At 37.8% G+C, this 23,736-nt stretch overlaps 1 pseudogene; it reads right to left on the bottom strand.

Annotated features, from left to right (window-relative positions):
- Window positions 1-213: 213 nt before the first annotated feature.
- LOC149795459 (uncharacterized) overlaps window positions 214-23,736 on the bottom strand; it is a 43,994-nt pseudogene continuing 20,471 nt past the window's right edge.

Raw genomic sequence — 23,736 nt, 5'->3', positions numbered from 1 at the left:
GGCGTTTTTGCTACATAAAATCAACAATTAACCAGTCAAATAGCAATTGGATTATTTTATCATAAAGGAACTTCCACACATGGACCCCTTTGTAACCCAGTTTCCTTTGACTGCGTTGTTCCAGAATTGTCCAGTTTAGGAGCTGCACTTATATTTAGAAAAATGCATAATTCATAGGAATGAAAAGCCATAAGGTATCACACATTTCATCAGCTAAAATGACAACTCACCTTTGTCAATGAGATCTCTTCTTATCACTGGAATTTCTGATGCTGGCTCTTTTACTGGTTTTTCTACCATTTTGCTGAAGTCTATCTCATATTCTTTTCCAGATCCATCCTGGATTTTGACACTATTGCATTTTGCCTGGAAAGCTTTTTCAATGGTGATATTTTTATCGGCTGAGAACTCGACTTCTTTTCCATTCTCAATGTAGAATCACTGGACTACATTAGCAAGCAGTTGTACTTCTTTCTGTACCTGATATTTTTCCACTTGTTTACGTAGCATCTTATGTATTCTGTCTGATATGGGCATAACATCAAAGAAGAACCCCATCATCTGTATTTCACCTTTCTTTGCATCAATTTGTATGCTGACATTGTTGTCCTTACCAGTTCTGTAAATATCATCTTTCTGAAAACACCAAAAGACACCAGTTATATAGCTATATTGAAACAACACATCTCTAATCCTTAATAAATCTAAAGAAATTATGAGTAATAAGCAATGTCACTTTATTTATCTTTCATTTACTAACATTAATATTAATAAAAACCTAATCCAGTCATCCAAATCATAAATTTTCATAGTTTTAGCAAACTAATTTTCTCTCAATCTCTAACAGTAAAAATGGTAGACATGGCGAGGTTAACAAGACATCTGCAAACCTTTCTGTATAAAATATACATGATTTGACCGTGAAATGTTGAAGATAATATTACACAAGGCCAACTGTATACTAATTTACATGATTTATGCGAAATTTTAGTTGAAATAATTGAATATCTGTGGTAAAATTTGTACAAGATAATGAAATACTAGATTGATTTTAAGATTGCCATCTTGGTTATATCTTGCTTTGCCACCAAGAACTTTTTTGATGACATAACATATTCTGTGGCACAGACAAACCCCCAAAACAAGCATCACATTATGACGACAATTTCCAAGGCTTTAAGTTTCAATGATCTAAAATAATCTATAATTTGAGCCTGTCTTCAAAATGATCACAAGATTTTAATAAGTTTGAGAAGAAAACGATGTGTCCATTAACCCAGTTTTAGATGCCTATTTCTGGTTTCATTTGACATCAAAATTTTAAAACAGTATAATTTTGTTAATGTTATGTGCAGGTTTCATTTTAAAATTCCTCCACATTCATATAACATTTCTAAACATTATAATGTGTTGATCTCTCTCTCTCTGTATCTATATATATAAACTCCTACAAGTGAAGGTAAACTAAATGTTTCTTTTAAATATTGCTGCAGCTGAGGTCCTTCCTTCATTAAAATGTTAATTTGTTTTTGACTTTACAATGGAAAATATATTTCTCGAAAATTAGGAAATATTAGTAAGTTATGGATTTCTCAACTGAATTCTGCAAAAACCTAAATTAATAGTGTATTGTTTCATGTCTGTGTGTGTGTGTGATTTGGAGTTTTAACATAGCTTTTACAAATTTTCAGTCATATTGCTATGACGTCTGCAGTGTGGCAGTTTATAGTGATGTCAAGCACTGGGGCATTATACTGCAGACATGTAGCATGATGACCAACCTAGTCATATGATACTGACACCAGGCTGACCAATCCTAACACTAACCTCTTAATGCTCACCACCAACCAAGGCAGTTGTTAGTACCATTTTTATAAGTCTCTGGTATGACTTGGCCATAGTTTGAACTCATGACCTACTGCATCTGAGGCAGAGGTTCTAACCACTAGGCCAACTGAGTTGCCATGATTTCATGTCAAGCTCAATCTAACATATTGAAAAGAAAAAATTTAAAATGAATCCTAAGTGTACTAGCTAGCAATGTAAATCAGTACAGCTGTCAGTCACACTTCCTAATTGTTTAGAATCCTTTGATAATCTTTTTTTCTTTTGTACTCTGTAAAGTGAAGAAAATCAAAATTTAACTCATATCAATGTTCGACAATATTTATGTCTAAAAATGGCAAGTTCCATCAGTCAGGTAATTGATAAAAATAAAATTATGATAGAGTATCAAAATGGTCACCTGTTTGGATCAAATGGACACCTGTTTGGATGAAATGGTATCCTGTTTAGATCAAATGTTTTGATCAAATGGACACTTGATTGAATACAATAAACCATAAATAGACATGCAATATATACATAATATACAAAAGAAATAGCATTTATTTTCATTAAGAACTTTTCCCCATCAGAAAGTGTCTAACTTTATCTTTTTCCTGTTTGTTGCATTTGTTTCACGAAATCAAATATCACTTTACAGAACTTTCATTTTTTCTTAAATTGAAGCAATTCTACTGACATTTAAGAGACAAACTATGCTGGAAGCCCTGGATAGGCTGGTGAATTACCTGTGACATTTAAGAGACAAACTACACTGAAAGCCCTGTATAGGCTGGTGAATTACCTGTGACAATTAAGAGACAAACTACACTGAAAGCCCTGGATAGACTGGTGAATTACCTGTGATATTTAAGAGACAAACTACACTGAAAGCATTAGAATGGCAGATGAATTACCTGTGACATTTAAGAGATAAACCACACTGAAAGCCCTGGATAGGCTGGTGAATTACCTGTGACATTTAAGAGACAAACTACACTGAAAGCCCTGGAAAGGCTGGTGAATTACCTGTGTTGGATTTAGGTACTTAATTCCAGGATCTACTATTGACTTGCTGGTCCACTCGCTATCCATGGTCTTCTCTATGGTCTTGATGGCTTTGTCAGTATCCTGTTCTGACCTGGCATAGATGACCACTTCCAGGCTTGAGTCCCCCTGAACAGGTTCTGATCTATTCTTGTCTCTCTTTGACTCACTCTTTGTTTCTCCAGCTACAAAACATTACAAAGAGAACTGTATTGCAATTTACTAAATTGTAGAGAAAGAAATCAGGCTTTAGGCTGCTTGTCACTTGCCTCAGTCACTTAAATGTAAAACATTCTTGTTTAAACTGCTCCTGTGGCCTAGTGGTTAGAGCATCCACCTCGGATACTGGAGGTTGTGGGTTCGATCCCCGGTCGAATCATACCAAAGAATTACAAAAATGGTACTAACATCTGCCTCATTTGGCACTTAGCATTAAGAGGTTAGTGTTAGGACTCGTCGGCCTGGTGTCAGGATAATGTGACTGGGTGGGACATCATGCTACATGTCTGAGGCATGATGCCCCAGTGCTAGACATCACTATAAACTGCCACACTTCAGACATCGTAGCTATATGACTGAAAAATTGTTAAAGCTACGTTAAAAACCCAAATCACACTCACACACATTCTTGCTTATTTTTGTGAAATTCATGGATTATCTAATCCCTGAAATTAGTTACATGTATACATAATACAACATGTTGAGGTGGTTGATGGAAAATAAAAATAGTTGAATGATAGCAAGACTACTTTTATTTTCCATAAACCGACTAAACCCAATGCATATGCTATTTGAAAACATTCATGTTGGTTGGCAGTCATGAAGGACTTGCATCAGCTTTTGACAAGTATTTTTTTCTTCAAGTTGGTGTATCCACTCACCAACTCTTGCATTTTGTTAGTTTGCAAAAAATTTAACATAACACTCAATACTCAGGCAGGAGAGTGGCAACTAGAAAGACATTGCTTTTAATGCTGAGGAATTATACTTGGACAATATTCCTCAAATTTTTGGTAAATGTCCCTCTGCAGAACCTGGAGATTAATGATGAAAATACATAGATAATAGAAAAACCTTTTCTGAAATTGAACAAAAATTTGATATAGTTTTTTGTCATCAAAAGAGTTTTGAATGAAATGAAAAAAGCAGAATTCCAGAGAAAGCAACTTTTAGTAAATTACACTTCACCAAAAATACTTACCTGATCAAAACTATGCTTACCTCCCAAATGAAGCCCTCAGCTTTTGTTATATACCACATAGACAATACACTGTCCTTAGAGAGAAGCTCTTGCCAACCCTAATTATTGACGGGTGGTTGTTGAGCTAAATTTAATGGGTATGTCAGGCCCTGGAACAAGCATTCTGTCAAAGTTTTGACCATGCGTTCATCAAGGAGGTATTAGAAAGTTTGCTTCTTTGAAATACAGGCTAAATAGCAGAAACAAAATAACTGATTCCTAGCATGGTTCATTTTCAGATGAAATTTCATTCAGCAAATACTGGCTAATGATAGTGATAATGACAATGAAAGTTTTGAACTACATCAGATTATCAGAGTTGTGAGAGTGTTTCTGGAGATGCCAGTGAGTAATTTTGAACCCATATAAGATGGTCAATATGAGTCTGATGTACATGATGGATGAACAAAATCAGACATGCATGCAAGTATTCCGACTATTCAGCAGTATTTTGAAATGTAGAAATGGAGAATAATATGACTCAATACAGGCAATTTAAAAAAAGAATGCATTATTTTCACTTCAGACAATTCAGCACTGAGAGATCATCTTGTGTCACATAACTACATAGTACTTCATGATAAAATGAATAAATAAGAATCCAAAAAGAAATTAAAAAGTAAGAATGTATATTGATGAAGTACACCATTATGGAACAGATAAGAAATTTTACATAGCAGTCAACAAAGCACTGACTCAAGAAATTGAAACTTTGTCAGAGTTCATGTTTGTAAAAAAAAACTTATTTTGGAGCAGAGATATTCAAGACAATCCCTAAGAGCAATTAAGAACAGGTTTCCAATTTACTGAAACTGCCTAAGCGATCTATACATATGCCCTTTTAGACAGCAGACTGTGAAATGAACAATATTCATAAGGAATAGACTAGAGGGAATTTTTTTGTAGATTTTGATTTCATTAGAGCCCTAACAGAGTGGAGCAGGAAGAAAGAAAGATTAATATTTAAGTGGTAGGTAAATATTGAACTTTTGTTTTTTTCTCCCCTCCCTATTTTGATGACAATGCCAAGAGATCACCACTTTTGATAAAATACTGACAGTATCACTGAAAAACTTGAGAAGGTTGATTGTAAATGTCATCTAATGGTTTCTATTATGCCTTAGATCAAAAGTTTGCTTTTGAAAGTGAGGCTTGCAGAGATCGCTCTAATTTCATGAGCTAAAATCTTCATGAGGTGATTCACATCTTTTGAAACTACAGAGTATGCTAAATGTATCACCTACATCAGCCACAATGAATGGGCTTGGTTGGTAGTATCCACATTCCTGCCTTTCACTTGGAGGACAAGATGCACTCTTATTCCATGACTTTTCTCTGTGTGCTTCAAATGATGCTTGAGGAATGAGAAAGGGTCTTTCATGCTCATTTCTCTCAGCGAGTATCAAAGACAGGAGGCTTATGATGATTTTCAGAATGCCTGCTGATGGCAGCCTATTCTGAGCCACAAATCCTGGCTACATCACTATGACCACAGTAGCATATGATCTGAATTGCAGATGTTTCCACTGAAGGATCGTGTAATTTGTTCACTTTGCATCTGAAGCTATTGTCATGAGAAAGCATGTCTTGTTTGACAGCAGCTTCAATGAAGTTCTGGCAAAGCATTCAAATTCATCTCAACTGAACCTTTTCAAGAACCCTGAGAAGTTCCATTTTGGAAATGGATTTTTGCCTAGTTAAGTCAGAATTAGCTAGCAGGTCTGATTAATTTCATGACCATTATCCTGTCATGATGCTTGAAGGTGTCAGAAATTATAAAATAGTAGACTTTGATGGTAAATGGACTAACTTTTCTTCCTCGAAAAACCAAAGAAAGAAATCAGCCAACTTCAAGATCATGACACTTAAAGGGACAATTTTCTTGACTTTGCACCAGTCCCTGAACATGTGCCACTTTCCCTCTTATGCCTTCAAAATGGAGGGCTTTATAGCTCATGAGATTTTCTCCACAATCAAAGGCTGGAATTCATTTCTTCACCAAGCTTTCCTGACAAGAGCCAGGTGTGAAGGAAGAGCTGGTCTGGACAGAGATGAAATATCTCTGACTATGGCTATGTGAGTAGGTTAGGCTTGGTCAGGATTTCTTGGACACAACCATTGCAAGGTCTAGTAAATCACAGACTCAGGGCTTGTCCCATCTGAGATATATTAGAATCAGTTTCAATTGTGACCTCATATATTTCTGTACTAAGAATAGGGAAGGTAAAGTCCAAAACCCTTCCAAATGATAGTGCATCCATGGTCCAGGCATCTGAGTCCAGGACCAGAGAGAGAAAAGTGCGCAGTTTGTGACTCCGCTTTGTTGCAGAAAGGGCTATTACTGGATGCTCATAAAGTTCATAAATAAGAAGCAAGATCAATTGATATCTGAACCATTTGGAATAAAGAATCTGGCCCTATAATGACAGAGAAGTGGCAAGGATATTGAGCCTGCCAGGAATGTGTCTGATTTGGACATATACAGTATTTTGCCTATTTTGTGACGAATATGGTTATATCATATTGGACTTAAAACTAATAGTAGACCACACAACAAATTTTACTTACGTCAGTGGTTCACACAATACAGTGTTTTGGGTGGATCATTGTGTCTCTACACAGTCTGTTCATTCCTCTATAAGCGGTATGAGAATACTACACACCCTAGTAGGGTCCGACCATCGTCCTACTTAATGACTATTAAGACTGATTTGCTTCCCAAATTTGATTCTTGCCCCAGTGAACTCTTAAACTTGAAATACAACATCAGTTGGTCAGACCTTACTTCTGACGAAAAACTGAATTATACTCAGACTTCTGCGTTCTTATTAAACAAGACTGAGATTCCACATTGTGTTGCAATCTGTAATGACCACGGCTGCATTAACCAGGTGCATATGAAACAGATAAATGGATTATACACTGATATAGTAAAAGCTTTGTCGAACTCCGGTAACAGCTTGACTAGTAAATCCAAATGTGGTCACCGAGTTATACCAGGCTGGAATGACTGTGTCAAAGAATTACACGACTTCGCACGAAATGCTTACCTTATGTGGCGTGATAACGGTAAACCTAGTCACGGCCATCTCAGTAACCAAATGCGCCAAACAAGAGCACAATTTAAATATGCTCTTAGATTATGTAAGAAGGAGGAAGTAAAACATAGAGCAGACTCACTAGCACAAAAAATTGAAAATGTCGACCAACATGAATTCTTGAAGCAAGTTAAACAAAACACTATGACAACTTCCAATAAACTACCAGTTTGCATTGATGGGAACCATGGTCAGAATAATATATGCAACATGTGGAAAAATCATTTTGAAGACTTACTCAGTAGTGTTAAAAATAATCGAATAAGAAGCATGTGCTTTCAGCATTGAATACACCTTCTGCTCGTATTGAGGTAATCACATTATCTGAGATCCAAAGTGCAATAACAAGGCAAAAAGGTGGTAAATGTCCAGGATCAGATTTTTTATATGTGGAACATTTTAAATTTTCAGATACTAGACTTCATGTGCTTTTGATGATTTTATTTCATTGTATGTTTGTGCATAACTTTGTACCAGAAGATTTCACAAAAATTACCTTTATACCGCTACTAAAAAGCAAAATGGGTAACCTGGCAGACAAAAATAACTACAGACCTATAGCTCTTACGACTATTATTTCAAAACTATTTGAATGCATCATACTGCAAAGATGTGAAGTCACAATCTCCGATAATCAGTTTGGTTTTAAAAAGCAGCATTCAACAGGTTTATGCATATATGCTTTTAAGGAAACTGTCAGCTAGTATGCAGAATATGGCAGCCCATTGTTTGCATGTTTCTTAGATGCTAGCAAGGCATTTGATAGGGTCAATCACTGGACACTCTTTAAAAAGTTGATTGACATTAAAATACCTGTCTACATAGTTTATACTTTAGTTAACTGGCATGGGAAATAGTTGTATTGTGTGCGATGTAAAGTGTAATATCCAGCGCGTTCTATGTAACCAATGGGATGAGGCAGGGGGTTATTCTGTCCTCTTTGTTATTTGATATATATATAGAAGAATTAAATCGTAAGCTCGGTCAGTGTTACGTGGGGTTACGTCTGCCACCAAATGTGTTGTTTCGTAACAATTTCAGTTTTGCTGATGATATGTCATTGATAAGTCCTTCTGTAACAGGTTATAGGAAATTATTAAAGATACGTGAACAAAATGCATTTGAGAATGATATAATCTATAATACAAAAAAATCAGTATGCATGGTCTTTCAGCCAACTTCTTTCGAATTACCATCTCCTCCCCCTGTACATCTTAACGGCAATGCTCTTACATATGTCAACAGTTATATATATTTGGGTTATATTTTGAAATATAATCGGTCGGATAATGAAGATATGATGAGACATTACCGATTTTTGTGTACTCGAACAAACATGTTTCTGCGTAAATTCAAGAATTGTTCATAGAATATCAAAATTAGATTATTCAAATCTTATTGCTGCACCATATATTGTGCTCCTCTGTAGACAAAATTTAGTGAATGTATGCAAAGAAAAGTAGTTATTGGTTATAATAACAGTCTTCGTTTTCTATTAGGTCTTCCTAGGTGGAACAGTGCCTCCAACATGTTTGTAAAGTATAATGTATTCAGTTTCAATGAAATAATGAGAAAATATGTATTCTCAATGATGACAAGAATATCTAATAGTAAGAACTGTATATTGAAATCTCTTTGGAACTATGACATTCATTTAAATTCTCATATTATTAGTAGATGGAACAAATTACTATTTGTGTCGTTTAATTTCATTCTTAACAATGCATGTTGCAGTTAATAGTTGTAGATGTATCTGTATACTTGTAGGTATGATATATATGTTATTTTATGTTTACAATCTTTTAATTTATATCTATATTTTATTTTAGAGGTATGGACTTTGTAGTCTGACATAAAGAATTCTTATCTTATCTTAATGTCATTGTATATCTTGGAAGCAGTTTGCTTCTAGCCTGGACAATGCAATAGCAACCATACTCAAACTGGTGGATTGATTGCTTGGGATGAGCTAAGTGTGAAAGTAGAGAATATGTGGGCTGTTGTAGAGTAGAGACCCCTATGCTGCAGCAACAGGTCCCTTATCTAGGGTAATCTCCTGGCTCATCTATCAGCAGGTCAAATAGGTCACTGATCCATAAATATTGGGGTCACATTGAGAGCTAACAGGATTAGCAAATCAGTGGAAATTCTGACTTGTGGATTATTAAAGGTGGGAAGATGGGTGTAAATAAATGACCCAATTTAAACTGAAGGCATCCAATGCTCAGGTCCTCTAAAATATGCCACTTGTTGTTAAGTCTCTGTGCAAAAAAGTCCACCAAGGGTCTTTCCCATAGTTGAAAAAATGACTTTATTACCAACTAGAGCAGGAACTATTCTCTGAGGAATACGTGGCCCCTTTTAGACAGGATATTCCTCTTGCCCAGAATATAGCGGACTTGAAGAATGAATACATCTGAAGCTACCCAACAGTGGAGGTCCCAAACTTCTACAAAAATCAAATAAACATGTATGCATCTGTGCTGCCTGAGGCATGCTAATACTTACATTCTGTCTGAGACAACCATCACGCTAATGGAAAATTACGAGGCTGACACACCATGAAAGTCTAGAAACACTGCCAACATTTCCATGTTGTTTATATGAAGCTTTACTTCTTTTTAGGACCAAGATCCCTAAATTATCCACTCTGATTCCAGGTGAGTGCCCCAAATTGAACCTGATTCATCGGTATACAGAAAGGAGTAGAATATGTGCAGAGGCATTGGGAATCGGGTCAGAAACCAGTCCAAATTAAGCCAACAACTCAGATGGTAGTGAAAATCAGACTCCAGAGAGATGAAAGCAGATGGAGGATCTGTGTGCAGTCTCCAGTTTACCATCTGAAGGAACTGTAGAAGGCACAAGTAAGTTTCCCTTGGGGAATCAAATAAACTGTGGAGTTCAGGGACCAGGAGTGAGAGGTAAAATCAAGCTGACATGGTCTTGGCCAGGACAGTCATTACGAGGGACAAGCTATCCTGCCGATCCTATCAGAAGCAGCACAGACTGTTCCAAGGTCATTAAAATACTGGAATAAGGGAATCATTAGAGACCTCAGGTGGACAATTATGAACTGAAACCTTCCACCTTTCAAAGTTACCAGAAAAGCATGAGCATAGAATTCTAGTAGGTTTTGTTTACCTTATTGACTATGCCACCAGTTTGGACTGATGAAAGATGAGTTTCATGATAGTAGATATTGTTCTTGGAAATGAAAATGGCATCCGAACTTTAGAGTGGAGAGGATCCAAAGAAACCCTTGAAAATAGGGCTAGCTGAGCTTCTACAGAGACACTGCGAAGATTAAGACATACCAAGTGAGGGTGCAAGTCCCTAGAACCATCCCCTTCCATCCTTGGCGAAGGGAGCTGAGCACAAAGATTTTCTTCCTTGGCTCTTCCAGATGCGTTGTCCAGTTAACAATGAGAGGGAGCTTCGAATTGATACTGCTTTTGAGACTGCTGGGGTTGAGCCTGATTTAAAAATGTGAACGGTTCCAGAGCAGATTCTCTGTTGAAATGGACAGCTCCTCAGAGAGTGGATTGTATATTGTAAGTGCATGCCTTAATGTCTTTACTACAGCCTCTAACAAATGCTGAAGTGATGCTGGAGACAATGATTTCTCCTTCAGAAGACATAAAGAGGCTGCTGAAAATAACATAAGCATACAGGCCTTAAGCTCCAATGCCTCCAAGGTCATAACCAGGAGGCAAGCAGATATCAGAGTTGAAGTACCCACTTCTGATGGGCCAAGCTGGCAAGTGTACTACATAGCTGGTTGCAGAAATCAGCAGTCAAAGTGGGGAGGGGGGGACCATTCCTTTAATAGCCTGGTGAACTCTTGTGCCTGGGAAAACTTATGTAAAAACTCTCAGGCCATTTCGGAATGTGGGAGCAACAGAGACTTTGTACGTGATGCTTTCCCAAAAAATCTCTCAAGAATGAAGAGAATCTTTATATCCTCAGAACCATAAGTCTTCAGACACGAGCCTGGAAGTAGGAGGCAATAAACTTCATTTACCACCTTATCAAATGTCAAGACTTCTTCCTCCTCCAGCACCTGGCCCAACATATGGGAGTTAAAGCTGTGAACCATAATGGAGGTTGGAACCATTGACACCAATTCCTCAGTGAACTTGTTTGATTCTGATATTATGGAAATAACATCATCACCCTGAGCTTATTCCTCAGACAGGACTGTTTCTCTTAGTTGTGTCTGTGCAGACAGGGCAATGTTGGGAGCAGGGTTGTCCTCATCTGGAAACCCCTCAATGAGGTAGGGGTGATGGGGTGACCTTACTAGTGGACTTTCAAGGTGAGCAAGAACGTTTTTCATTCCTTCTAGATTGTCCAGAGGAGACTATCTGCAGTACTCCTGTTCAATGGCCATGGCTGAAGGGGACAAAACAGGTCCATAACCTTGAATGTCTGACATATACATTCCCCTGAAGGAGAAGGAAGACTCACTTCCCAGAAAAGGATGTGCATACACATGAGATAAGGAGCGATGCTGATGTGATCCAACTCCCTAGCCTGGTGAATACTTGTTAATTCCCTCTCTCCATCAGAATCAACGGGTAGCATAGAAACATGGGGGGATATAAACCCAATCCATGTCCACAGACTGATAATGTGACCCCACTGACCAATGACCAGAACTTTCAGAACATTCCTGTCCCACAGGTGCATTATTCTTCCCCAAGAGGAAAAGATCAAGATTATGACGGGATCATCCGAGAAAATGTGAAGAGGAAGAAATGCATTTTTCCTTTCCCTCTTCATATATGCAGTGACTTTCAACCAAGTCCCACACTTCAACAGACCAAAGATAACAGGTTGGATAACTGCCTGTGAAGTAGGTGGGGTCAGTGTCCCATCGGGCCTTCTTATGCCCCCCATTTAAAATAACACAAAGAGGGTAGAATATATTTACCCTAGCACCAGAACAATGGTGGGGAATACAATTAATTAAAGCACTGCTTACCATGTAAGAAGGAAAAACCTCTAGAAATTACAAAACATTTTAAAGAATAAAACTCAGTTAAAGCAAAGAGGGAGGAGACTACAGCTCATTAAAAAGGAAAATATATGGAATGATATAATGGTGCTTAAAACCGACAAATGAAATTTTTTACAAGTGATATTGCACACATCCAACACGTATATTGTCTAAAACCATTCAATACTAAATCTATGCAGGAATCATGTATAATATAGCTTGGATCATGGACTAATCGAGTCCCTGAAAAGGAAAGACATGCAATAGTAGTGTTGTATCACTGTTATACAAATTTCTCAATTAAAACAATAGTTACTCAGAATTGTGTGTCTTTCTATGTTTAATACCTGAAATATATTACTATGTTGCTATTCCAGGTCAGCAGTACTTATTTGTGACTAAATACAGTGTTACTGACCAGATAAATTATACAGATATAATTTTTTTTAAAACTCAGTCATCTAACTTTGGCTATATGAAGTAGGGAATAGATACATAAGGGTCATATATGCACTGTTTCTATTGTAACCAACCATTAAGATGACTGCATCCTAAAACAAATAAGTTCTCAAACGAATCTAACTTATCGAGACATAGAGTACAATTTTAAAAAAATAACATACCATCAGTAATCTTTGATGCTGGACAAATGCATTAGCTTGTGACATGATATTGCACCATACATCAAAGCACAATAAGGCTGACACACACACATATAACGTCTCTTGATGGCACATATTTTTTCTATAACCTTGTACTTTGTCCATTCCATAACCTGTGTCAGTTAAGCCTTTAGTAAAACTTGTCTTTCGGTACAAAGCTGAAAAGGAATACCTTTTATTTTGTCCTTCCCCAGTTTCTTCTCCAAGGCCTGAATGAAGCAGAAAACACAGTCCCTGTTGATGTCACAAAGGTACACTTCCCTCATTCCAACATTCCCTTTCTGCTCTTCAAAGAAGTTGCATATGGTGTCCACTATGGCAGTACAGGCTTTCTCTGGAGAAAAGCCAAAAATTCCAGTACACACTGCAGGGAAAACAATTGATTCAGCTTTTAACTTTCGTACCTCCTGCATGCAGTTGGTAATGGCTTTGATGAGTAATTTTGTTTCACCACTATCACCATCCTTCCATTCGGGGCCAACAGCATGGACAAGGGCTTTACACTTCAAAGTACCCGAGGAGCCAGTATAAACATCACCAATTGACAGAACTCCATTATTCTTCACATATTCTGTACACTCTTCCTGGATTTCACTTCCTCCTGAAAAACAAACAATATGAAAGCAGAAAAAGGAAGATGAAAGGTTGATCCAAACATCATGAACTAATTATAAGATATTTAAACTTATAGCACAAGGTGACCCCTCAGTCCGCATGCCTGTCAATCAACTATGGCATATCATACTCGAACCAAATACAAACCAATCAGAATGCCAGCTTAATGTCAATCATTATGAGGGAAGGATGCCAGTATTTGAACAAGAGCAATTAAGTAAATCACCTATGTAATTTGCATCATACAAGATGAAACAATTTTATATCCTTACAAGGTCCAAGTGTTATATCCAATTTACATTAAATGTTTACCAATGTATCCCTTGAAAATGCAGAATGCATTTTATTAAGTTAGTGTTTAAAAGCACAATTTTAATTTTAAAGGAACAATTATTCTTATGATAATGTCGAGCAATTTATGATTGCTCCAAGGGGTTGTGTGTTACTGCGGTGATTAATACATATTTAGCCAGTAAAACAAGTATGTAAACATTTGCTTCACTTGTGTATGCTTCTATCAATCAATAACATGAATGAAACACAATTAGAAACAGGCATTGTCACATAAAGTACTTTACTGCATATGTTCTCTTCATGATACAGAAGTAATTTAATGCCCATGTTCCCTTCTTTATTCTGTTTTATAAACCTGATTCCATTAATATAATTAATTTGAAAAAATTTATATGAATATAATTTTTATAGATAATAAGGAACTTGAGCAAAACTAAAAGCTGAATTCAAAAGACAGACTAATTCGAATAGCTTTCTTATGACACTGTCCTTTCCTTGTAAAATATATTTCTTAAATAACACCTACATGATCATAATACCTTTGGAGTACTACCACCACCTTACACATTCAGCCCTCCCAATTACAATTGTTAGCTACGGGAGCAAAATGTTGTCTGATCACATATGGTAATCAGACAGAGTGTTCTCCCATTGATATAGGGCTTGGTGCCAAATCCACTGTGCCTTAGTTATTGTTGAAGTGGAATAATGCTCTTCAAATAAGATGTAGCTGAAGTGAAGGTTGGAAGTTGTATCTGTATTAGAATTGGGTAAGCATTACTGAGAAAACATATTACTAGAAAAATTATTTCCTCAATTACATTAACCAGTCATATTACCTTAGGACAATAGGTAAGAGATGGAATGAGGTACATCCGTTACCCTGAAGAGATTTCTAATCCCCTAAGGTATGTGAGGCAGCTTCTAGATTAGGAACCTGATTGGCACATAGACTGTGTATACTGAGATCTGGCTTTTGGAAAAGGGAAAATTTCCTTTCCAAGTTGCATCCTTATGAAACTGCCAAATGAACTGGTAAGGTAACCTTGTTGAGCTGCAGAGATAGGTCACCCCAGGTTTAAATGGGCCTTCTGGAATGAAAGATCACTGTGGTATAAGCTGGAGAAAGAGGGACTATGGCCTCCATCCCACTGCTGGTATGATGAACAGTTTCACAGGATGCAATATTTTGTTTGATAGCAACAACTTCATGAGCCAAAATGTACAAGAAGTACATCTGATTTTAGGTTCGCAGAACAGATGACCCATCTTATCTAGGCCAATAAAGCCTGCTGCACTGAGATATTGCCCTTTCCCTCATTTAAATGTGAGAATAAATGATATCTCCCCCTTTGCATTGGCCCATTTCTTTTAATTTACCACTTAAAAGCTCTCACTGGGTCATGTAGGTGACCTTGAGTTGAAGGGTCCAGGTTAGAAGGAGGTTTCATCACAAAAGAGTGATTGCCCATGAGCGACAGCCTGTTCTGACCAGCGGCTGTCACCAGTGACACTGATCCATCCTGTTGGAACTGTAAGTAGATTGAGTCAACTGACAAAGCATATATTTTGCAGATGCTGCCTTCTGTAGCTAATGAAAGTAGGAAGCAGGTTTTATGCAAGAGGTGAATCAATCAAGCTCTCAAGTGTGGTTTAAATGGTGCCTTATTCAGCCAAATTAGTTCCCATGATAGATATCACTTTGGACATGTAGCGCCAACATTTTGGGGCTTGTGAAGCTAAAATCTGGTGAAAGATTAGAGAGGTAAGCGTTTTATTTGCTGCCTTTTGTGATGATACAATGTGTGAGCAATTGTGGAATGGTAGATTTTATCATGACTGGAGCTAATTGTTTCTTTTCAAAGATAAAAGTAGGAAGTTAGTTATTTGGAGTATTAATACCTTCAGTGGAGAAATGTGTTCACACTCAAACCATTTAGAGAAAATTTTAAACTTCCCTTCACATGCTTTCAAATTGGAGGGTCTTCTCACCTGAGCGGTTTTCTCCACCACTTGTTGTGCTAAGTGGTTGTCCTAGAGTGCTTGGATCTGGGACTGGTGAAACAAAGGTAGTATGTAGTTTGCATTCACCTTGTCATATTTAGGTCAACCAGTGGTTGATCTGCACATCATATTTAGGTCCACCAGTGGTTAATCTGCCCACTTACAGATGCAAGTGAAAACCAAGGGTTGAAGCATCCTTTCTTTCTATTTGTATTAGTTGATACTTTCTGGAAAGTGAGTCCCCTTATATATTTTTGTTCCTGTTGATGACACCACCTTAGGAAATCCCAGACAAGAATGCAGAGAACTGGGAATTAGGCATTCGTATGCCATCTTATATAATTCATTACACCAGATTTGTCAGATAAAATGAGAACACCTTACCGTGAAGCTTGTCAAGTCATGAATGAAATATTTTCAGTATGTCTTTCATCACTAGGATACGGATATGCAATAGACGATCCTGCGTGGTCCACTCACCATTGGCCTCCATGAATGATGGAAGGAGATGTGCACCCCAACTAGCTATGCTCACATCCATGCAGACCATCAGTAACTACAAGGGAACACCCAATTTAAGCCATTTGAGGTTCTCCCATTTTCTGAGATGGAACTGCATGTGCATGGAGACTGGTAATGTTTGTTCCAAAGGGGTAAAGTTTCATCCTCCATTGAGAGTCACAGTATTATTTGTAATAAATCTCATAAGTGATGAATGTCACCATTTTTTTGTTTGTAAGGAGGGTGTCACTGAGAGAAAATGGGGTTAGAGTGATTCCATCTCTCTATGCCTTTTGTCCACATTTGTTCTTAAGAACTGTGGTCTTCTTCATTTATATGATTGGTAGGACTGCTTCCCTGTTTGCTGTGGCCTAGGGATATTTTTCTATCCTTTTGATTATTTCTCTAAAAATATCGCCTTTGTCTCTGAGGCTGTGTCTGTAGGAAAGTTGTTTCTTTTCTTTATCATCTACCTGGCTGTTGAAAAGGAGTTTGAAGAGAATGGCTGCGATCTATGCTTGGCGTTTGTAGTGGTCCTTTAAAGAGTGGAAGTGGAGAACACTGCAGCTCTTTCTGTACGTTGAAAATTTGTTGCTGCTATTAAGACACCGGCCAGCATGTGCTGTGCAGTGCTCTTTAGTATCCATGCCCTTTGAGAGACTGACTCTCGTGTGTCTGATGGGAGAGGATAAACTGTTTCTGATTTTGCATGCACTCAAGACTAAAATTCCAACATGGAGCCTACTGCAATTACATTCTGAACCAAATGATGTATGTTGTTTAAGGACTTCCAGTTCATCTGTACTGATGGGGGATTTGACATTTCCAGGACTGCAGTGTATCTATCTACTGCTGGGGTGTTTGTGTGAAATACCGGTGTTGATCTTTTATGAAAACTCCTACTAAACTTTGATGAAAGGCATCACTAAAAAGAATTGTCTATTGACACTAGGGTCCTGCAATTGTCCATGTAAGTGATCCAATAGGTCAACAACTTGACCATACTGTACCAGCAGTTCATTAGCATTAGTCAACAGATACTGGAAATCTGGACCAAGCTATTGATGGAGAAGAAGGACCAAACTCTGATGGAAACAAATACCGGTGTTGGACTTTTCTAGAAACTCTGACTAAACATTCACTAAAAAGAATTGTCTATTGACACTAGGGTCTTGCAATTGTCCATGTAAGTGATCCAATAGGTGAACAACTTGACCATACTGTAGCAGCAGTTCATTAACAAGTCAACAGATATGGAAATCTGGACCAAGCTGTTGATGGAGAAGGAGGACCAACTCTGATGGTAACAAATGAAAGACTTCTTTGATCAATTCCCAAAATGCAGAAACTTGTCTTGACATAGTTATATCAGGCAAAAATGATGGAACTTGTCTTGACATATTTAGGTCAGGCAAAAATGATGGAACTTGTCTTGACATATTTATATCAGGCAAAAATGATGGAACTTGTGAGCATAATACATTAGATGATGCTGATGCCTTTTGAACAATCTGAGATGGTGCTGGTGAAGTTTGTCTTAAGTGGAGGCCAACCACACAAACAATTCATTCTGAATGGTGACTTTCAGACAATCAGCAAATCACTAAGCCTGGCATGGCAAGAAATTCTACCCTGCACAACATGTAATTCTGGGGCCTCCTCCCAATTGAAACAGTTGATTGGAATTTTGCCCACCCCCACCCCCCACCATGGGTCTTCCTGCACCCCCCCCAATTACATGGGCTGCTCAGGAAGTTGCTCACCACTGCATCCTCCCTAAGTGTGACATGTTCCTTATGACATGGGTACATGGACATTAAACTGGACATAGAGTGCCCTGAATGTCTTTTGGCACTATAGTGAGTATGCTGATCCATGAGAGTGCCTGTATTCTGCTGTCAGGGAGGCATATACTGGACAAAGAAATTCCCTCCTCATATTTTAAGGGTTAGATTGAGTGTGGTTTAGATCTTTCATGATGTCCAGTTATTTATCCTGAGATGGTTTATGGGATATTTGATACGCAGAATCAGTCCCTACATGCATCATGCAAGCAAGTATCTGAGATGACTTGATCTTGGGATTTCTCACATGTAGATAGTACATATGACTGACCATCGAACCCAAGAATTATCATATTAATTAGTCTATCCAATAATGGTTTGTCAGCTTAAAGTGGAAAAGGTGGAGCTGGAACTGTAGCTGTCACCAAAGGGATACCTGATTGTTTTTTGGCCAATGGGCCCTCTGAATTGTGATACTCATCCAACAGGAAATTATTAATATAGGTGACGAGAGCAGAAAATATTTTACAGTGTAATCAGTCATACTTCCTCCTTCATGAACTGAAGGCCTGGATGTTATCGGGCTACTAAACTAAAATCTGCAGCCTGCACACATAATGATAGAGAAACATTATTTTCAATATGAAGTGGGCACTACAATATAAATATGTGTTATACATTTACACACAACGAAGGTCCAATAGATGCCTCTAGTGGTAAAGTCACTGAAATGGCACTTTTAAGGACACAATGACTATCAACTATCTATAAATAAAACTTTCCTGCATGTATCCGACCCAAGCAGAAATTATACAGCAATATGCATGAAGTATCAGCTTAAATAACCACTGCGACCCTGAATTTTCTTGAGTGACCCTCAGTTCTGTAGAACTGATGGAAGACCTTGTCTGTGAACAAAAGGAAGAAATGTTTGAAATATAGATGTCTACTTCCTCAAGACAAGAAATTCCTCCAACATGTTTTAACACTGAATAACCTCCGAAATTTTTGAAGATAGTTTTCGAGGTCTCTCAAGAACAGAGTGTGCCACTCGGCATATCTTATAGTAGTAACTGAGGTGCATATATTATTTGACAAAAATCTCTGACTGCTACAATGAAGCCAGATAACTTTTAGCTCATGTACAATTGGCCTGATGGATGCGGCTTCTGGCATAAGATTCGCAAGAAAAGATGGCAGAAATGGTGGTGGTGCAGTGGCTAGCATGTCAGGTTCATGACAGAAGGGTATGCAGGTTCGAATTTTACCAAGGACCAATCACAATGGTATGGTAATGGGCAAGGCACTTTACTTAAATTTTACTCAGCCCTAATGTGACCTACATGTGTATCTATATTGTAAAACACCAACCCAAACCAAACCATTTATTTAAAACAACTATTGGGACTAATGAAGTTTCTTCATACATATTGAATTTGTGTACAGAATTTTCATAAAATACCCCACACATTTATTCTTAATCTCATTTACATTCTCTGCTAAGTGAAATATGAAAAATCTTGGGTAATCTGTATTCATTATAAGAGGGTTTCACGTCACAGATCTTAAATAAGTTATTTCAGCTTGATAATATAAATGTCACTTGTGGACATAATAGTATTAAATGATCAATAAGAGTTACCTCTTCGAACAAAGGCTGCAGCCACACCAGCCCCATGCTCAAGTCTGGAATTGGCTGCATTGACCATCACATCAACATTTAGCTCTGTAATGTCTCCACCAAAGATTTTGATCTTCACTCCACAGGATAGCTTTCCTGTGGCACACTTTGTCAACTGACGGAAATGTTGTCGTTTTTGAGACCATCTTCTACCTGCTTTACCTGTAACAATCTCTTCTACTCTTTGTTTCTGAATGCCTTTTAATTCTATCACAGATTTTGCTTCCTCCTCTGCCTTTTTTATACACTCTTCCCCTTTGGGTGTCCCAGTGTAAAGCACTATACCTTGCTTTCTGAAGGTATGCTGTTGCTTTTTAATCTGCTTCTCCAGATTCATAATCATCTGTTTCCCAGCTTTTACATTTGCTTCTGTTCCAGTGATTGTGACTGTGGATAAAGATTCAAAGTTGATTTTTAATGTTTTTCCTTTGGATGATTCTTGAACAAATTGATCGATTTCAGCTTTGGCATGACTTTGGATAAAACGGACAACTCCTTTCTCAAGTTTGAGGACTTTACTGTGTAGGGCATGTTCAGCAAAAAATCTTTCTAGTTCTTCTTTTATATTTGCAATGATGTTGGACACTGAAAACACTGTAACCTTCCCTGGAAAATTCTCATCAGAGATGAGAATTCTATCAGGATACTGCAAGTACATTCTTTCTTTCAGTTTTCTTCAGCCAGGGTCATGAAAAATGTTGTGGATATCTTTGTCAAGTTCAATAGAGAATTTTGAAATCATTGATTCCATCACCTCTTTCATAACACTAGTTTCCTCTTCTGTGTTTGCATACAAATGCAGATGACCATCCCTCACTTCCCATGGATAATTTTGCAGTTTTGATGCCTTTAACTTTTCAGCAACTTCAGCTCTGATATTTTCTTTCTGTAGAAGGTTTAGAGTATCAGGTAAAAGAACGTGTTTTGTTGTAATGACATTACTTAATTTGGCATGCATCTGTATGGCTGCTTCACTCACACTACTCTCACCACCTGTAAGTTCGACCTCGTTTTCATGGATCTCGACAACCACATTCCAGTCACTGTTTTTGATCTCACCCATAAATGAAATTGCAAGTAGATACTGCAATTGCCATTTCTTCAAAGAAAATTTCTTTGTAACTAACCTGACAGCAAAAGCATCCTCCGCTTGTTTGATGAATGCTGGCATGACATTGTTGTCTCCAACCAATGTCTACTTTGTCTTGATCTGACAAATTCAGCCTCTTAAGTCTTTCTAACATTACACCCCATTCCTGGGCATTTGATTGAAACACCCTGGATTGCAAGGCCTTCAAAAAACTGTTGAAACAGTCAAGACACTTATCTTGCCACGACTCTGCTAACAACAAGTAATCCTCAATGTCAGAAGTTAAAGTGCATTCTAGAAGAACATTGTCTGATTGTTTGGTTTGCCATGTAACTTTGGAATAGAACTTGGCCAGGTCATTTTCCAGCTTCTTGTGAAAGAAAGAGTTTTTCATCAGGAATTTCATCTTGTCTGGATCAAAATCAGTCAATGTCACTGGAGCAGGTGGAAACTCCTTTCTTTTTCCCCCTCTAGACTTCCCCAGACAACTTTGGTAAGCGTAGACTTCAACCTGAGTCTTTTCAATCACATGAGTTCTCTTGCATACTTCCCCAACAACTGTAAAGAGATTTTCAAGCCATCATTAACATGTGGAATACAGACAAAACAATGAATTGCGAGAATGAACCTAACATTAAAAACTAGTCATAACAAGAAAAATAAGTATATTTTTTCAAAATGGTTTGAAAGAAACTAATTTTAACATCAATTATCAAATTCATGATAATTGGAATTTATGCAACAATGGCAAAATTATCATTCTGCATCCTGTGGAATACATATCATAATACATGTAAAGGCAAACAGTTTGTTCAATGAATGTACAGGATCAATAACTCAGTATGATGTGTAGAAGATAAGCTTCTGCAGGCATGGTCCAGTCATGTTTATGCTTCCAGCTGATTCATGACCTGTTGCCAGTAAACAAACATCACATAAAAGACACTATGCAGAAAAATTACTTAAGTTTTAATTCTGTACAAAAGATCTTACTGCTACCAAGTTACAGGAAATCTTTTAGAAATGGTTTATGAACTTAAATAACATGTTAGCTGATAGGTGTGGATGCCACCAGAGCCTGCACATATAAGGGGATGTAGTCAACATTATCTGTCTACTGCATATGAGTGTGTGTGTATGTGCATGTGATTTGGATTTTTAACGTAGCTTAAAAATTTTTCAGTCATATCGCTACGATGTCTTGCAGTGTGACAGTTTATAGTGATGTCTAGCACTTGGGCATCATCCTGCGGACATGTAGTATGATGTCCCACCCAGTCACATTATCCTGACACCAGGCCGACCAGTCCTAACACTAACCTTTTAATGCCGAGCGCCAAGCGAGGCAGCTGTTAGTACCATTTTTGTAAGTCTCTGGTATGACTCGACCGGGAATCGAACCCATGACCTCCCGCATCTGCGGCAGATGCTCGCTATGACCACTAGGCCACCAGAGCAGTCCGACTGCGTATGTTTTCCAGCTTGAGATGACAAATCATGACATGTAGCTAAAGTGATACTATTTGGTCACATGGCTGATGCTGTCACACGGCTGATGTTGTCACATGGCTGATGCTGAGTGTATTAGTCACAATTATGATGCTTGTAAAGCTTCCTAGTAGGGGCAAACTGCAACATATCCATGCACAGCATTGCATGCACAGCCCAGGTGCCATGTGGGATTATTGAGTCAGCAATTCCTTCGTTAAGATCTATATTAATTGATACTGTAATGTGCTGCAGTGGTGGGTGCTTGAGTTTCCCTACTCAGTGCTCCACATTTTTATTTTTTTCACAAACCATCAACTTTGCAAAATATGGATCAAAGTCTTACTGCAGTACAAATTTATTTTTTTTATAGACAAAGGCATCTACAGCTAGTCCACATGGCAACTCATTGAATGACTGATGTTGTAGCCCAGTCTTGCTTACTTGCCTCCACATCCTTCTGGACAGACATATTTACAAGGTTTAAGTGTATTCATCTTTTAACAGCAAACCAAGTGGTTTCATGTGCTGTTTTAACAACCAATTTAAACTAAAGTCACATGTTGCATTTTTAGGATTTTGATGGCTGATGAATAATACTGTCCAGAAATTCACTCAAGGCATCACAACTGAAGCTAATGCATTCATACTCAAGTAGTGGCAATCCCGGTGGGATCTCACACATGGTTATTGCCTTATAGGTACAACATTTTTCTGTGAATCCAAGAAAGTTGCAAAGTCTTGCCCTGGATTGAGGTTGTGCTGTCATAAATGGGGCCACTGATGATGTTGAGAGTTTACTTCAGATAGCATGTACTGGGTCATGAAGATTTGTATCTCTCTAAACTGGTCAACCAAAGAAAGAAGGCAAGTAGTTATTTTTGATTCCCTACAGACAATGACTTGTTTTTAGACAAGAAACCAGCCTGTGTCATATGTACATTCAGAGCTGTTTGAAAGGAAGTTCGGTAAGTAGATTGGATCCATGGACAGCACATGCAGCTCACTTGCTCTGCAAGTTGAAGGCAGTGCTATCAGGAAGTAAATCTTGTATGATAACAGCTTTAATGAGGTCAAAGAGGGGGGCCAACTTTATTCAAGTTAAGCCATATCAAGATCCAGGAGAGGTTGCTTTTTGGGAAGAAAGTGAGTGACTGGTGCTTGAATAAGTGGAACAGCAAGTGAGAAAGACCAAGCTTGCTGCAGCCAATATTGTCTTTTTGTAAATGAAATTATGGAACAGTATCCTTTGATCATGATGGGAGCTTGCTTTTTGCCCTCAAAGATAAAACAATGGAAGGAAGTCTACTGGGGGATGGAGACTAACAGTGGTGTGATGATTGGTAACGTGACACCAGTCTGATCTCTTCTCCATAATTGAAGCACAGAACTCTTTTTGCACAAGG

Source organism: Sinohyriopsis cumingii, chromosome 7 (genome assembly GCF_028554795.1).
Source record: "Sinohyriopsis cumingii isolate HCF-2022 chromosome 7, ASM2855479v2, whole genome shotgun sequence".
Taxonomy (NCBI): domain Eukaryota; kingdom Metazoa; phylum Mollusca; class Bivalvia; order Unionida; family Unionidae; genus Sinohyriopsis; species Sinohyriopsis cumingii.
This window is presented reverse-complemented; position numbering and strand designations above follow the sequence as displayed.